The following is a 13,862-nucleotide window of genomic DNA, read 5'->3' as shown; positions in this document are numbered from 1 at the left end:
ACAAATCTGTTTGTCCCTCTATGTTTATGTGTGGGTCTTTCTGTGTGACTGTGTCTGTGTCAGTCTCACCCCATCCAGGATCTCTTGCTCTTCTTGAGCACTCCACTATCAGTCACCAGTAGTTAGGGAAGTTAGTCTGAGAAGGCACTGAGGAGGGATAAAATGTTGCTATTCCCCCAATGGAATGGCCCTGCTGGGTGGTCAACACCAGGAGGTGGGTGTGGACACCAAGGGGGGAGAGAAAAGTACCCCCCTCAGAAGGGAGCCCTGCTCAGCAATCCCCTCCCTGCTCTCTCTGCTCCCAGCCCTACGCCTCCTGGCAAGAGCTTATTTGCATGGTATTTACATTTCATTTGCATCGCGTTCAATTAAAAACCTGACCAGCTCCCGCCTGCCTGGCGCTGCCTGCCCAGCCTGGTGAAAATGTTGGTTGGGCATTGCTGCTTCCCCCTGCCCCCCCTGCCCCCCATGGACTGACCCATGCGGGAGGGGTCCTCCCCTCAGTGAGATCATCCAAGTCACCCACTGGAAGAGTGAGAAGACTGGAAGAACAAGTGGAGAAACTAAGGTCCAGAAAGGGCTGCCTTGAGCTCTAGGCTAACTGCCTGCATTCACAGAGCTAGAAGTGTATTAGTAGCAACAGCTGCCCCTTTATGGAAGAGTCCTATGCCAGTAGCATGGGTAACACCTGGTGTGCAATAGCTCATTGGAAACTACTCTTTGAGGTCAGGCCATCCTTGCATTATCCCCATTTTACAGATAAGAAAACCAAGGCTGGAGAGGGGAAGCCCAGTAGACCCAGAATTCAAATCTGTTAGTATGACTTTCAAGTCCATGCTTCAAACCTGGAACTGGATTGCAGAAAGGCCACTGCCTCTTCCTCCTCCTAGTGAGGGCATGAGCTCTGGATGTGCTGCTGCAGCTCTCACCCTAACCTGGGAGCTGGTCCGGGTGTTGTCTTCTTGCTTCACAATACTGACAGTCATATGTATCCCTGGCTAGAGGATGGAAGGCTTTCCTTGTGGAAGTCCTTCCTGGCACTTGGCCATAGTCTTTCCTGTTGCAAGATTGCCTTTCTTGGGCTCCAATCAGAGCTGGTAACTTTTTAAAAGGCAGGTAAAAACCCTGATAAAATGGGGAAAGAGCTGAGCCAGGCAGAAGGGGGTGGGGCGATCATGCTGGTCCTTGGAGACAGCCAAGGCCATCCAGAGCCAGGTTGGGAGGGGAAACTCTCAAGACACCTCCTGTCCTGGATCAGGAGCCTTCCTGGATCTCCCCTTCCCTGTGCCCCTAGCTCAGATAGCCAGAGCTGGGCTGGTGAATGGTATCTACCAGGTAGGAACTTTGAGAAGTGGGAAGAGTAGGAGTCCTTAGGTTGCCCACAGAGGGGTCATCCAGAGCCCAGAAGCTAGCAACTAGGGCATCATGGCATTGACAGGTGCCCAATGCCCATCACCCCTGGAAGGAGGACTTCCTCCTCCCCTCACAGCAGACTTAGGGCTCTAGGGAGACTCCTCCTACCCCTGGTTCTGGAGGAGGACCTAGCCAATCAGCAGGCTCCTCCTGCCTAACCACAATGATTGGTTCATAATTGGCTCATAGATGGTATGTCACTTATGCCTGACCAATCCAGTGAATCCCAGGGCTTTGGTGAGGGATTGTCCTACCTGGTACTGTGGGAAATTGGGGCCACCACTTTTTGAGGACAGCTACCTGTGAAGCCAGCAAAGGGAAACTGATCTGAGGTGGGCGCAGGTGGCTCACGCCTGTAATCCTAGCGACTCAGGAGTCAGGAGAATCGTGGTTGGAAGCCAGCCTGAGTAAATGGTTCGAAAGACTCTATCTCAAAAAACACCCATCACAAAAAAAAGGCTAGTGGAGCAGCTCAAGGTATAGGCCCTCAGTTCAAGCCCCAGTACCGGAAAAAAAAAAAAAAAAAAGGAAACTATTCTGTGGTAGAGCACTTTCCTAGCATGTGTAAGGCCCACAGTTCCACCCCAAGCACCACCTCCCCATTAGCCACCCCATAAAAACCAGGGAAGCTGAGAGCCAAACTCTATTCTCCTCAAGCCTCAGAAAAAGACAGTAGTTTCCAACTTTGCTTAAGCTATTGTGTGTTGGGTTTCTGTTACTTGCAGCTTGTGGATTTGTCCAGATAGTGCCTTCAAGCTTTGTTCATGTGATTCTCTTTGCTGGGAAATGGAATCCTGTCCCTTTGCCCTCTACTGAACAGCTAGCCCTGTGTGTAGAGGCCACGCTCACAGCCTTGCTTCCAGGAGGCTCACTTCCTTCTGTATCTTTCCTTCTCCCCTCGCTGCACTTTCCTGAGGGTTACCTGTGACTTCTGACCCGAGCCTGGGGCTCAGTGCTGTGACTACAATGCTATGTTAATTTCCTTTTCTGGGGCTTGCATCTCATAGAGCCAGAGTGGTTTATAAATTCCTAAATGGTAAGAGCTGAGTCCTCTCCTGAAGAAAGAGTAATACAGTATAGCAGTCAGAAGCTTGGCACACGTGCCAGGCATCAGGCAGTCATCGTTCAAATTTGAGCCCCTCTGTGTGATCTTTGAACCAATCACACTTCCTCTCAGTTTCCTGGCCATTATAATTTTTGGTTTTTTTGAGACAGGTTCTCCCTATGTATCCCAGGCTGGCCTTGAAATCATGATCCTCCTGCCTCAGCCTTACAAGTGCTAGTCTTGTCCTTTAAGTGGGGATTGTTACTGTGGGGGTGATGGTATACCTACAGTCCAGGAGGCTAAGGCAGAAGATCCCTTGAGCCCAGGAATTCTAGCATGGCTTTTTGTTTTTTTAAAGAATATTTGAAACACACTTGGAGAAAGTAATACCAAATAGTGTTAACTTTTTTTTTTTTTTTTTGAGACAGGGACTCACCATGTAGCTCAGGCTGGTCTCAAATTCTTAACTCTTGATCTTTTTTTTTATTTTTTATTTTTGTCAGCACTGGGGCTTGAACTCAGGGCTGGGCTTGCTAGGCAGGTGTTCTACCACTTGAGCCACTTTGCCAGTCCTTAACTCTTGATCTTTAAGCCCAAGAGTTTGGGCAATATAGGAGACCCCATCTCAAACAAGCAGTGACAAAGCAAAGTACAGTAAAGTGGGGGATATTGTGGAGACTGAATGAGTCTGCATGAAAAGTACCTAGCACAGTCAGTACACAGGTATTTAGTGGGCACCCACCCTGTGCCCTGAGCTCAGGGCTTAGCTGTAATAAGGCCAAGGCTTCTGCTCTCAGGCAAGCTGAAGGTGGAAGTTGATGCAGCAGCCCCAGTTGGAGCAGACAATCCAAAGAGTGGAGTGGCCTGTCCCAGCCTGCCAGCAATCCTCTCTGAAGGAAGGTGTCCCTCTGGCCCCCCTTCCTTCTAAGGCATGGGAGACTCTTGGTGGAGGGAAGTCTGGTCATTCCCTCTCCCTTTCCAATTGTCCCTTCCAGCCAGCACAGCACAGCTCAGAGTTAATCTCCTTGCCCGTCAGGGGGTGACAGGAGGTGTCTGTCATTCCAAGCAGAGGCCTCAGCCTCACCAGCTAATTGGGGCGCTGGCACTCAGGAGCACAGGAAATGGCCAGAGGGAAGGAGGGAAGAGAAACAGTCCTTACCTCCTTCTTGCCAGCTTGGGGTTGATCTGTGTGGCTTCTTAGAAGAGGAAAGCCAAGCAGAAGAGGAAGGGTTTAGGGGTTGGGGACTCTGATCTTGGACAAATTGCTATTCCATTCTGGTCTCATATTCATAATGATAACAGCAAGCCTTTATTGAGGAATTACTGTGTAAATGCATACACCTATTGAAAACCTCTAATGGTTTTTCTATAACCCTAAGGACTTGGCGACCTCCAGTACCCATGCCTCTGTTCTCCTTGCTCCCCCTGCTCCAGAAACTCCAGCCTGCCCAGGAACAAACTCTTCCTGCCTCAGGGCCTTTGCACTTGCTATTTCTGCTCTTTGAAACACCTTCCTAGCATGGTGGCTCTTCCTCATTCTTCAGATTTCAGCTCAATGACACCTCAAAGACAACTCCTTGATCACCTTATCCAAAATTCTCTCCCACTTCCAGTTACCCTGTATATCACTCTGTTATACTTTCACAGCATTTGTCATAATGTGAAACAATTTCATTTACATATTTGTGGCTTATATTCATTCCCCTCAACCTCTGGGAATAGGGGATCTTGTTTGTAATTTACTGTTGAAACTTCAGTGCCTCAAACAATGTTGGGCACGTAAATGGTGATTTTGTGTGCGTGTGTGTGTTACTGGGGTTTGAATTCGGGGTCTACACATTGAGCCACTCCACCAGCTCTTTTTTGTGTTGGGTATTTTCGAGATAGGATCTGGTGAACTATTTGTCCAGGGCTGGCTTTGAATCTCCATCCTCCTGACCTCTGGCTCCTGAGTAGCTAGGATTATAGGTGTGCGCCACTGGTGCCCAGCTCACAAATAGTATTGAATAAATGAAATTAAGTATTTCATCCAACTTAATTCTCACAAGAGTCTTAGAAACTTGGTAGTATGCCCATCTTGACATGAGCAAACTGAGGCTCAGGAGATTATGTGACTTTAAGTTTTGGTAACTGGAAGGAACCCCAGGACTGAGGGACCCTTGGGGTATAAGGGCTGTGGGATAATTGGAAAGGTCCCTGGTAATTTAGCTGCACACTGAGGCCAGGAGAGCCTGCTGGGTTGCCACGTTTCTAAGGGAAGGTCAGGGGAGCTGAGGGAGTTTCTCCCGGGTTGGGTGAGGAGATGGAGCTGATAATGAAGTGGGGCCTTCAAGTAGGCCGCAGCTCTGCCTTTTCCAGGAGAGGGGATCTCAAAGCCTGCTCCTCCAGTGTGCTTCTACCTTTCATGCCCCTTCCTGACTGGCAAAGTGCTGCCTCCTGGACCTGGCATTCAAGGTCCAGTGCCATCCAGCCTTTCTTTGTTCTTTTCCTCTGTCCTGGACTCTGGAGAAGTCCTTGCTCACTGTGCCTTAGGCACAGGTCCTGCCACTTTCTCCACCCGTCCCTTGAAGCCTAGCACCTATTCTGCTCCTCCAGGAGGCTCCCAGGTTAGTGTTTGTGTATTATTTGTCTGTAGGTCTGAGGCGCTCTGCCAGGCTGTCAGTACCCTGCTGTTACCCTCAGGGCCCATTACATGGCTAGCACAAAGCCACTCTATAGTACGGTACCGTGCTGCCTCCCACCCATCTATGAACCAGGTGAACCCACCACTCTGAGTCCCTGGTCCCTGGTTCTTCCTCAAACATCTACTGTTGCCTCCAAGCCAGAAATCTCAACCTGGGAGGGGGAAGGGAAATGAGTGGGCTGCGAAATGCCTCTGCCAACCCCAGTCCTCCTCAACTGCTCATACCTCATGGCCAATCAAACCCCAAGACACTCATTCCAATGAGGGCTGGGTCCAATCAGGACAGGTTACTGTCTTCTTTCAACTCACATGGGATACAGGTCAGGGTGTCTTTGGAGGCTCTGACCTGGTTAAAGGTCCAAGCTGTGCCCAGACTCCCCCTTTCCCTGTCCCCCATCACAGAACCAGCTTCCTTCTTTCTAGACTTGGCTAACATCCCATTACTGGCATCGCCATTTCTTCCTGCCCCGCCCCTTTCCCCCAGCCCAGGCTGCCCTCTCAGAAGGTGTTTAGGTGGGAGGGTATGAGGACTGCAGCCCAGCCACCCTCAGCAGCAGAGAAACAACAAAAACCTTTCCCTTGTACTTGCCCTCAATTGTGGGGTGGCAGACTCCAGACATTTCCTGCTGCAGTTCTGGGGTGTGTGTGTGTGTGTGAATGTGAGTCCAAATTATTGCAGGGATGCACACTGGAGTCTGCTGGCTGGCTCTCCTGCCCAACACACCACACCTCAGCCTGGAGGTAGGGAGGGACAGAGGCAGCATAGAGGGCAGGCAGGAGCCTTCCCATCTCCCTCCTACACTAGAAGTAGAGGAGCCCCAAGAACCCCTAGTCCCTACTCTGGGTCAGCAAATGGGTGGGTGGGGAGGCCAAGAGACATAGGGTGCCAGGGCCTCTGTATCTTCTGATGTTATGTGAACAGCATGCAAAGCAGATGCAAATATTATGTAAAGTAGAACTTTCTTTCTCTAGTCAACAGCTCTGAGGTGCTCTGAAATCTGCTGTAGGAGGGCCCAGAACCCAGTGGGAGGAATGGAAGGGAGGGCAGGTATCCCAGCTACTTTGTGAAGAGGATGCTACGTTCAAGCAGTGCCTACTGTGTACCTGACTCCACACTGGTCTCCCATGTGAAGCCTCTGTCCTTGAGGATTCAGGCATCACACACAGGGACACGGAGGGAGGAAGGGGGCAGATCCATCTCCACAGGGACTTTAGGAGGCACCTGTCCATCTAATGGCTCGTAAGACATTGCAGAGTAGCTAAATTCTGCCCTGGCCTTGGTCAGACTTGAGTTTGATTCTCAGTGCCACCACTTAGTCGCTGTGTGACCTTGGGTAAAGTAAGTCACCAAGTCACCTCTGGAAGCTTCTGTTTATATGCTCACAAATTAAAAACAGTAATTGTACCAATAGGTGTGTGTGGGGGTTGATTATGAGAACTGAACCATACATGTAGCATGGATGGACAAGGGCAAGGTGCCTGGCCTGAAGTAAAGACTGGATAAATGGCAACTGTAATTGAGTAACTACTTCAAGGGAGTCCTTCTCTCCCACCCACCTCTCATCATCTGTGCCCCACTGGGAGCTCCCAAAGGACAAAGTGCCCTAACCAAAAGGAATCCAGTGGTCCAGGCAACTCTCTGGGGGCCTGGCCTGGGTTTTCTTTTCTCTGCCTTCACCAGCCCTGCCCTGAGGGATGCTCACTAAACTGACTGGCTGAGAGATAACTGAATGTTCTTTCCTCTTCTGGAAGGGAGGGAGAACTTGCATGGAGACCACTGACTCTTGGTGTTAACGCAAGAGTGTAGAGTAAGGGTCCTGGATGAGGAGGCTCCCAGAAGACAGTTGAGTGAACCAACTAGGTGGACTGGGTGGGTCCCTTCCCAATGACCTCTACCCTCCCACACACAAAAAAAGATGGGGGTGGGGTGTCAACTGGAGGAGTTGTTTCTGTCTTCAGCAAATGAAAACTGCAAACAAGACTAGAGGTGGGGTGGTAGGGCCAGGGAGGGTATTGGGGAGGGTTGTGGAGCAGAAGCAGGGGTGGAGTAGCAACAATACTCGTAATAACAGCCAAAATTTATAAGCACGTTCTTTACCAGGTTCTATGACTCATCATATCAAACTTCACAGTGACCATCTTTTTTTTTTTTTTTTTTGTGGGACTGGGGTTTGAACTCAGGACTTTGCACTTGCAAAGCAGGCTCTCTACTGCTTGAGGCATACCTCCAGGTTATTTGAGGGACAGGGTCTCTCAAACTATTGGCTGGGGCTGGCCTCAAGTTGCAGTTCTCCCAAACTTAGCCTCCCAAGTAGCTAGGATTATAGGCGTGAGGCACCTGCACCTGGCACAGTGACCATCTTGATGATCATCAAACTCCCTTATTTTTAAATGCTTGAGGAAATTCATCAAAATGCCCACCCAAGTCACTCAACTACAGAATATCAGCACCACAATATGAACTCTGGCTTTCTTACTCTAGTTGTACCCTCAGCCTCTACACAGCACACTTCCATGGTCCCCAAGGCCAGCCTTGGTCCCACCCTGCCCTTTTTTCCCACCAAGCTTCTGTTTCTTTACCTCATCCCATGTGCAATTTTCCTGCCAGAAGAGACCACTAGGCCAACATCTGTCCTCCATCTTCTCTTGCCCTTCCACTCCCATCCTCACCCTCTCCTCCCTGCTGGAACCCTTCCTTGCCTTCTTCTGGTCTACGTGGTAACCAGAGTGATCTTTTAAAAATTTAAGTCACTGTCACTCCTAACTCCCCATCAGCTTCCTGTTGCACTTTGCACAACCCTGACCCCTCACCTGGTCTGCATTCCTTTGGGCCCATGGCCATGCCCACGCCCACAAAGGCTTTCCCCTACCTTCAACATGATCACTTCTTTCCAGCCTTGGAGCCTCTGTGTTAGCTGTGCCCCCACCCAGCATGTTCTACTTCCTCTCCTTTGCTTGGCTGGTTCTTCCTGGTCTTTCAGGGCTCAGCTCAGATGTCACCTCCTCTAAGAGGCCTTCCCTGTCTACAATAGCTAGTATGTCCCCTCCTTGAAGTTAGTCTCACATGATCTATGTTAATGTCTTCTTGGCTTCTCTCTCTACAGTGATCTCGTTCAGCTATTTGCTTATTTGGTTATGGTCTACCTCCTTGAACTAGAATGTACGTTCTGTGAGGCTGAGACAAGACTTTGTTCTCTAGTGCCCCCATAGTTTAAATAGTGCCTGGCACTTAACAGGCACTCAATAAACACGAAAGTGTGTGCTTGGCATGACCTGAATCAAGAAGCCCCAGTCTTTCACTGCCTCAGTTTCCTACTTCTTGTTGGCTTTGCCTTCTCCCAGCCTCTCAAGGAGGCTCTGGATGAGATCAGAGATGGCAAAAAGCTCTCTCCGGGGAAAGGAGGGCACGATGTCCAAGCGGGGATGAGATCAGCGCAGGACTCAAGAGGAGCCGCAAAGATCATCTTGACCAGACCCCTAGCCAACCCGGCATGGGGAGGACATGCAACCCTTCCTCGGGTGGGAAGCTCCTCCCGGCGGGCCCTCTTCTCCCCTCCCCTCCCCTCCCCTCCCCGGGGAGGCAGGTGGAGCCGCGTCCTCATCTTTGTTCCCATCTGGAGCGCGTTTGGCGCGGCGTGGCGGGGGCGGGGCTGCGCCCCCGCGGTGCCCAGAGAGACGGGCCCGCCCGCTTATCTGATCTGCGGCTAATTGAAACTCCCTGCTCGCGAAGGTCAGCTCGGTCCCCTGACAGCTGCCGAGCCGAGCCGGGCCGGATGGAAAACCCGGGCTGTGCAGGGCCAGCGGGGCGCGGGGGGAGGGGTTGTGTGTGTGGGGGGGGCTGCCTCTGCGGCAAAGTAGACAAAGGCGGCCCCTCCCTCCTCGTGCGCGCTGCTGGGGGTCGCCAGAGGTAACGGCCTTCGCCCTCACCCTGCGGGGCGCTCCAGCCCGAGTCACATGGCCTTAGGCTACTGAGGAGGAGGGGGCTGCCTTAATCCCTACGCGCCCGCCCACCCCGCTCCCACGCCGGGGCCCCGTCTGGGGTCTCTGGGAGAGTCACCCCCAACTTCCTGCCCCCACCCCGCCTCCACGCCCCGGCTCTGAGACTTCCTGCCTCCCCAGCTCCGGGCAGCTCAGGCTGTGGGAAGCTGGTGGGGCGGGGGCGGCCCGGTCCCCTCCCCCCTGCGCACTCGATGGGGCGCTGGGGGTCCGGGAGGAAGTGTGCTCGGCGGGGGGCCCGGCCCGGCCCCTGGGCCGCCATCCGGTGGGGCAGGTGCGGCCTCAGCCCTGGGAGGGAGAGCAGGCTGGCCTGTTGCTAATGGTGCTGGAGCAAGGGGGCGGGGGCAGGAGAAGGACGCCGCGGGAGCCCCCGTTTCCAGGGCTCCGGGTGCGGATGTGGCGAGCTCTGGAGACTCCAACCTGCCCGCCGCGCCTTAGGCCCTGCGCAGCCCGCACACATCTCCTCACCTGCCGCCCAGTGTGCCTAGGCAGAGGTGTTAGAGCGCTCTGGAGGCGTAACTGCCAGGCTCCAGGCTGAGCGCGCGCCCCTAATAAAAGCCTTTTGGGCCTTGACTTTCCCAGTCAGGAAAAATAACCCCAACCACAGTTTTCAAAACCACTTGCCAAACACCGTGTTAAACATTAAACGTACTTTGAATCAATTTAAGTCTCACGACAATTCCATTTTGCTGATGAGCAAGCTGAGGCGCAGATATTTTGTGACTTGGCCAAAGTCACGCAGCTAGCAAGTTACCGAGGCAGGACTGGCTCTGACGCCAGAGCAGGCCTTCCTGGCCATGATCTTGCAAGAGCTCCAGAGTTGTGTGCCAACATAGGTCGATTCCCCAGGGGATCCGCAAGTGCGGCGAGCCCCTCGGCAGCGGCATCCTGCGCACATGTTCCCATCTTGGGGCTGGGCACGTGTTTCGTGGCGCAGTCCCGCGTGCCGGAGCCCGGGGACAGAGGCATAGCTTAGCACACTGGTGCCCAGGTGCTATATTCCCGACTGAGACTCGGCAGAGTCATATGGCGGGGGCCTCAGCCGCGGGCAGGGCGGAGCGGGGGCGGAGAACTCAGAGCTGAGTCCACGCGGGCCACGGCGCCTGGGAGGCCGCAATCCGGACGCCTGCAGCCGGCGAGGCGCGGGGTGACGCGCGGGGGCCCAGCTACCGTGACCTCCTCCGCGGTTGCCATGGAGACCGTGCACTATAAATAAAAAAAAAAAAAAAGGAATTTCAAACCCGTTTTCTACGGAGCTTGGCGGGAGGGGTGGTGGTGGAGGAAAGCTCTCTTTGAATCGAGTTTCCCATTTCACCTTCCCAGGCGGCAGGAGCGCTTCCCCCGCAGCCCAGCCGGGAAATTGCCGCCCCTCACGCCGCGTGGCGCCCCCGGAGGAAGCTAATTAGCGCAGCCCGGGGAGCTGGAGACTGGGGACCTGGCCCCAGGGGGCCAGGGCCCGCCTTTTGTGGGGAGGGGAAAGCGCCTACAAATTGTCCCCCACCCCCAATCTCTCCAGGCGCGCGAGCAGCCCGACGCGGGCCGGGGCACGGGGCGCAGGCGGGAGGTCGCATCTGCAGCTTTGGCGCAATGAATCAGGCGCGGCCGCCGCCGCCGCCGCCGAGCGCGTCTGGCATCCGGAGTCTCCCGGGATCGAAAATAATTTGGGCAAAGCGGTGGGAGGTGTGTGCGCGCGCGCTCCGAGGGAAGGGCGGGGGAGCAGGCCGGGCAGGGTGCGCCGGGCGGGGGGAGGTGCCATCCGACAGCCCCGCTGTGGTGAGAACAGAGTTGACACTTCTTTCCTTTCCACTTACTGCGGCAAGTACCGCGAGGAAGCTTAACCCTCTCGATGCTTGGAGACATGAGACGGCGCGAGTGCCCTCCTGAGGGCTCACTAGGGCCGGAGCCAAGTGTGCTTCCTTCGGGATGGGTCACTGCGGTCTGCTGGACCAGCTCTCCCGCTCTTCAGCCTGGCTCTCCTACCCGCACATTCCTCAAGGCATCTTCCTTGGGGCTTTTCTCAATACCTCCTTTTGCCTTTCCCAGATCTGGCTGTCAACTCAGTGGTCTCAGTTTCCCCATCTGTACAAGAGAGTCGGTAGTCGTTCTGAAGCAGCTTCTCTACTAGTTTGGCAACCCTGGTTTTGTGACCCTATGACTTGGACCCTGTGTGAGGGCGGGGGCAGTTAGGAAAGCGGGTGTAGGAGTGGAAACCCACCCTTCTTTTCTCCCGCAAGCGCTCTGGGTGTCCTTCATCAAAATGGCCGAGTTCCTGTTTTTGTCTCTGATGGCAGAAATGTCACCGCTGCTGTATTAAGCACGCTCGGCGGGAACCCGGTTTGGAGCGAGGAGCTGGCGTTGAGCCTTGCCAAGCTGCCTGCTGTAGGGGGGAGGGGGTGGCTGGCTGGTTAGCCGGCCTGGCTGGGGTCATCCTTTGTCTGTGAGGGGCTCCCACCTTCCTGCCGGCCCAGTCCGCCACTGCCCCCTCGACACAAGCTGTGCAGGTTTCTCCCATCCCACTCAAGTTTGGCACAATGGAGTGGGAAGTCTGTTTAGACCCTTGTGTCCGTCTGGCTCAGGGAAGTAGGAGAAACGAATGGGAGTAGGGGGAGAACTTAACGTCTTTCGCTTCCCCACCCCTGTAATTGGGAACATCTCTGGAATTCATCTATTTTCTCTCCATTAGTATTGCTCATTTGTTGAGGAAGGGGTGGTAGCCAGGCTTCAGGGCATCCCCAGTTTAAGTCCTGAAGTTTCCCCCAGGACGACTCTAGGGGGAGCATTTCCACATTCCCCTAGCTTCCTTCTGTCCAAGAGATCCACCCCAGAAATCTTCAGACCATTAGGCCTTGAGAGCATGCAGATGTGAAGAGGAGGTGAAAGCCAGCCATGTGTGGAGTCTGATCCAGTGTGCCTGGGGTGGCCCTGTCATCTGTGTGTTTCACAAGACCTGAAAGGTGGCCCTGGACCTCACTCTGAGAGGCATGCTGGGAGTCCCAGAGACCAGAGGCTGTGGTATCTAGCACATCATTACTGCACAGATTAGGAGCCTGGGAGGGCAGAGACTCTCAGGCAGGGATTCCATGGTTAAATGTGGCCTGTGATCCCAGCTACTCTGGAGGTAGAGGTTGGAGCATCATCATCCCAGACCAACCTGGACAAAAGTCTGAGACCTTATCTAAAAAACAAACTAAAAAGTAAAGGGACTTGGCATGGCTCAAGTGGTAGACAGAGGCCCCAGGTTCAATTCCCAATACTTCCAAAAAGAGTGGGCTCTTTACTTGGGAAGACCAAGCGTAAATCCAGGTTCTGCCACCAACCAACTTTATGGTTGGGGGCATATGACCTGAACTGTTTGTGCCTTGTTTTCCTCAAATGTGAGTGATACTGATAATCCCTTAATTTCACCAAACAGTGTGTAGCTTCAGTGTGCACAGGTCCAAATACGTAGTAATGTCCAATAAGTGTGAGCTTTTATTTTTTCACTGTTAGAAGTGGAACCTCAGGCCTGGCTTTGGTGGCTTAGGAGACAGGGATCAGGAGAATTGAGATTCAAAGCCAGCCTGGGCAAAAAATTCCTGAGACCCTCTCTCAAAAATACCCAACACAAAAGCAGGGCTGGTGGAGTGACTTAAGTGCTAGAGTGCTTGCCTAACAAGTGTGACGCCCTGAGTTCAATCCCCAGTACCACTTAAAAAAAAAAAGAGTGGAAAGTTTGTGGTTCAGACAATAGTTTGTGGGTGAAGAGAAAGTCTGGCCCAACTGTCTCTGGTTCCCCAAGTATGGTCCTTCAGGGGCCTAGCAGGTCCTAGGTAGGGGAGAAAGAGTATGGGGTAGGGTTCAGTCAGCTCCTGGTTTGTGGTCTCATCTGTGGGTCACCATCCCCTACTCTAACCCTTTTTTACCCTTGGGTTAGGTATTGGCCCTCACATCCCTAACTTGAAGTTCTAGATGCTGTAGGTGCTGGCCTGGCTAGTCCTCAAAGGCTTGCCCCCTCTAAGTCCCATGTTCAATTTCACTTCTTTGTCAAATGTCAGGTCCTGGGCTGATGGAGTGGGTCAAGTGGTAGAACACCTGCCTATTAAGTGAGGCCCTGAGTTCAAACGTGAGTATTGCCAAAAAAAAAAAAAAAAAAAATACTGAAGTATCAGGTTCTTTCTGTGATGGTGAAAAAGAGGCCCAGGTAACTTAGCCCTTGGTCTCCCCAACCCCTGCCAGGTTGTGTGTGGGGGTGTGTGACAGGGACTGTTGATGTTGAGCCTACTTGAAGAGTAGGCATATGACAGACTGGAAAAGCCTTTGGGAATGTGGCTCCCAAGACAGATTGGGGGAGCTGAATGAAGACTAGAACATAGGGTGGATGACTGGCTCATTTGAAGTTTTTGGACTTATGGTTTATCTTTTTTTTTTTTTGCAGTACTGGAGTTTGAACTCAGGACCTATACTTGGAGCCACTCCACCACCAGCCCTTTTTTGTAATGGGTTTTTTAGAGATAGGGTCTTGTGAACTATTTGCCTGGGTTGGCTTCAAACCTCGATCCTCCTGATCTCTGCCTCCTGAATAGCTAGGATTATAGACATGAGCCACCAGTACCTAGCTCTTTCTTTTTCTTTTTGTACTGGGGTTTGAACTCAGGGTCTTGCACTTGGCAGGCAGGCTCTTCTACAACTTGAGCCACACCTCCAGCCCTTGGGACTGCTGGTTTCTGAAGTGTCACCCACCCAGGG

This window comes from Castor canadensis, chromosome 6, assembly GCF_047511655.1.
Source record: "Castor canadensis chromosome 6, mCasCan1.hap1v2, whole genome shotgun sequence".
Lineage (NCBI taxonomy): Eukaryota > Metazoa > Chordata > Mammalia > Rodentia > Castoridae > Castor > Castor canadensis.
Note: the sequence above shows the minus strand (reverse complement) of the source record.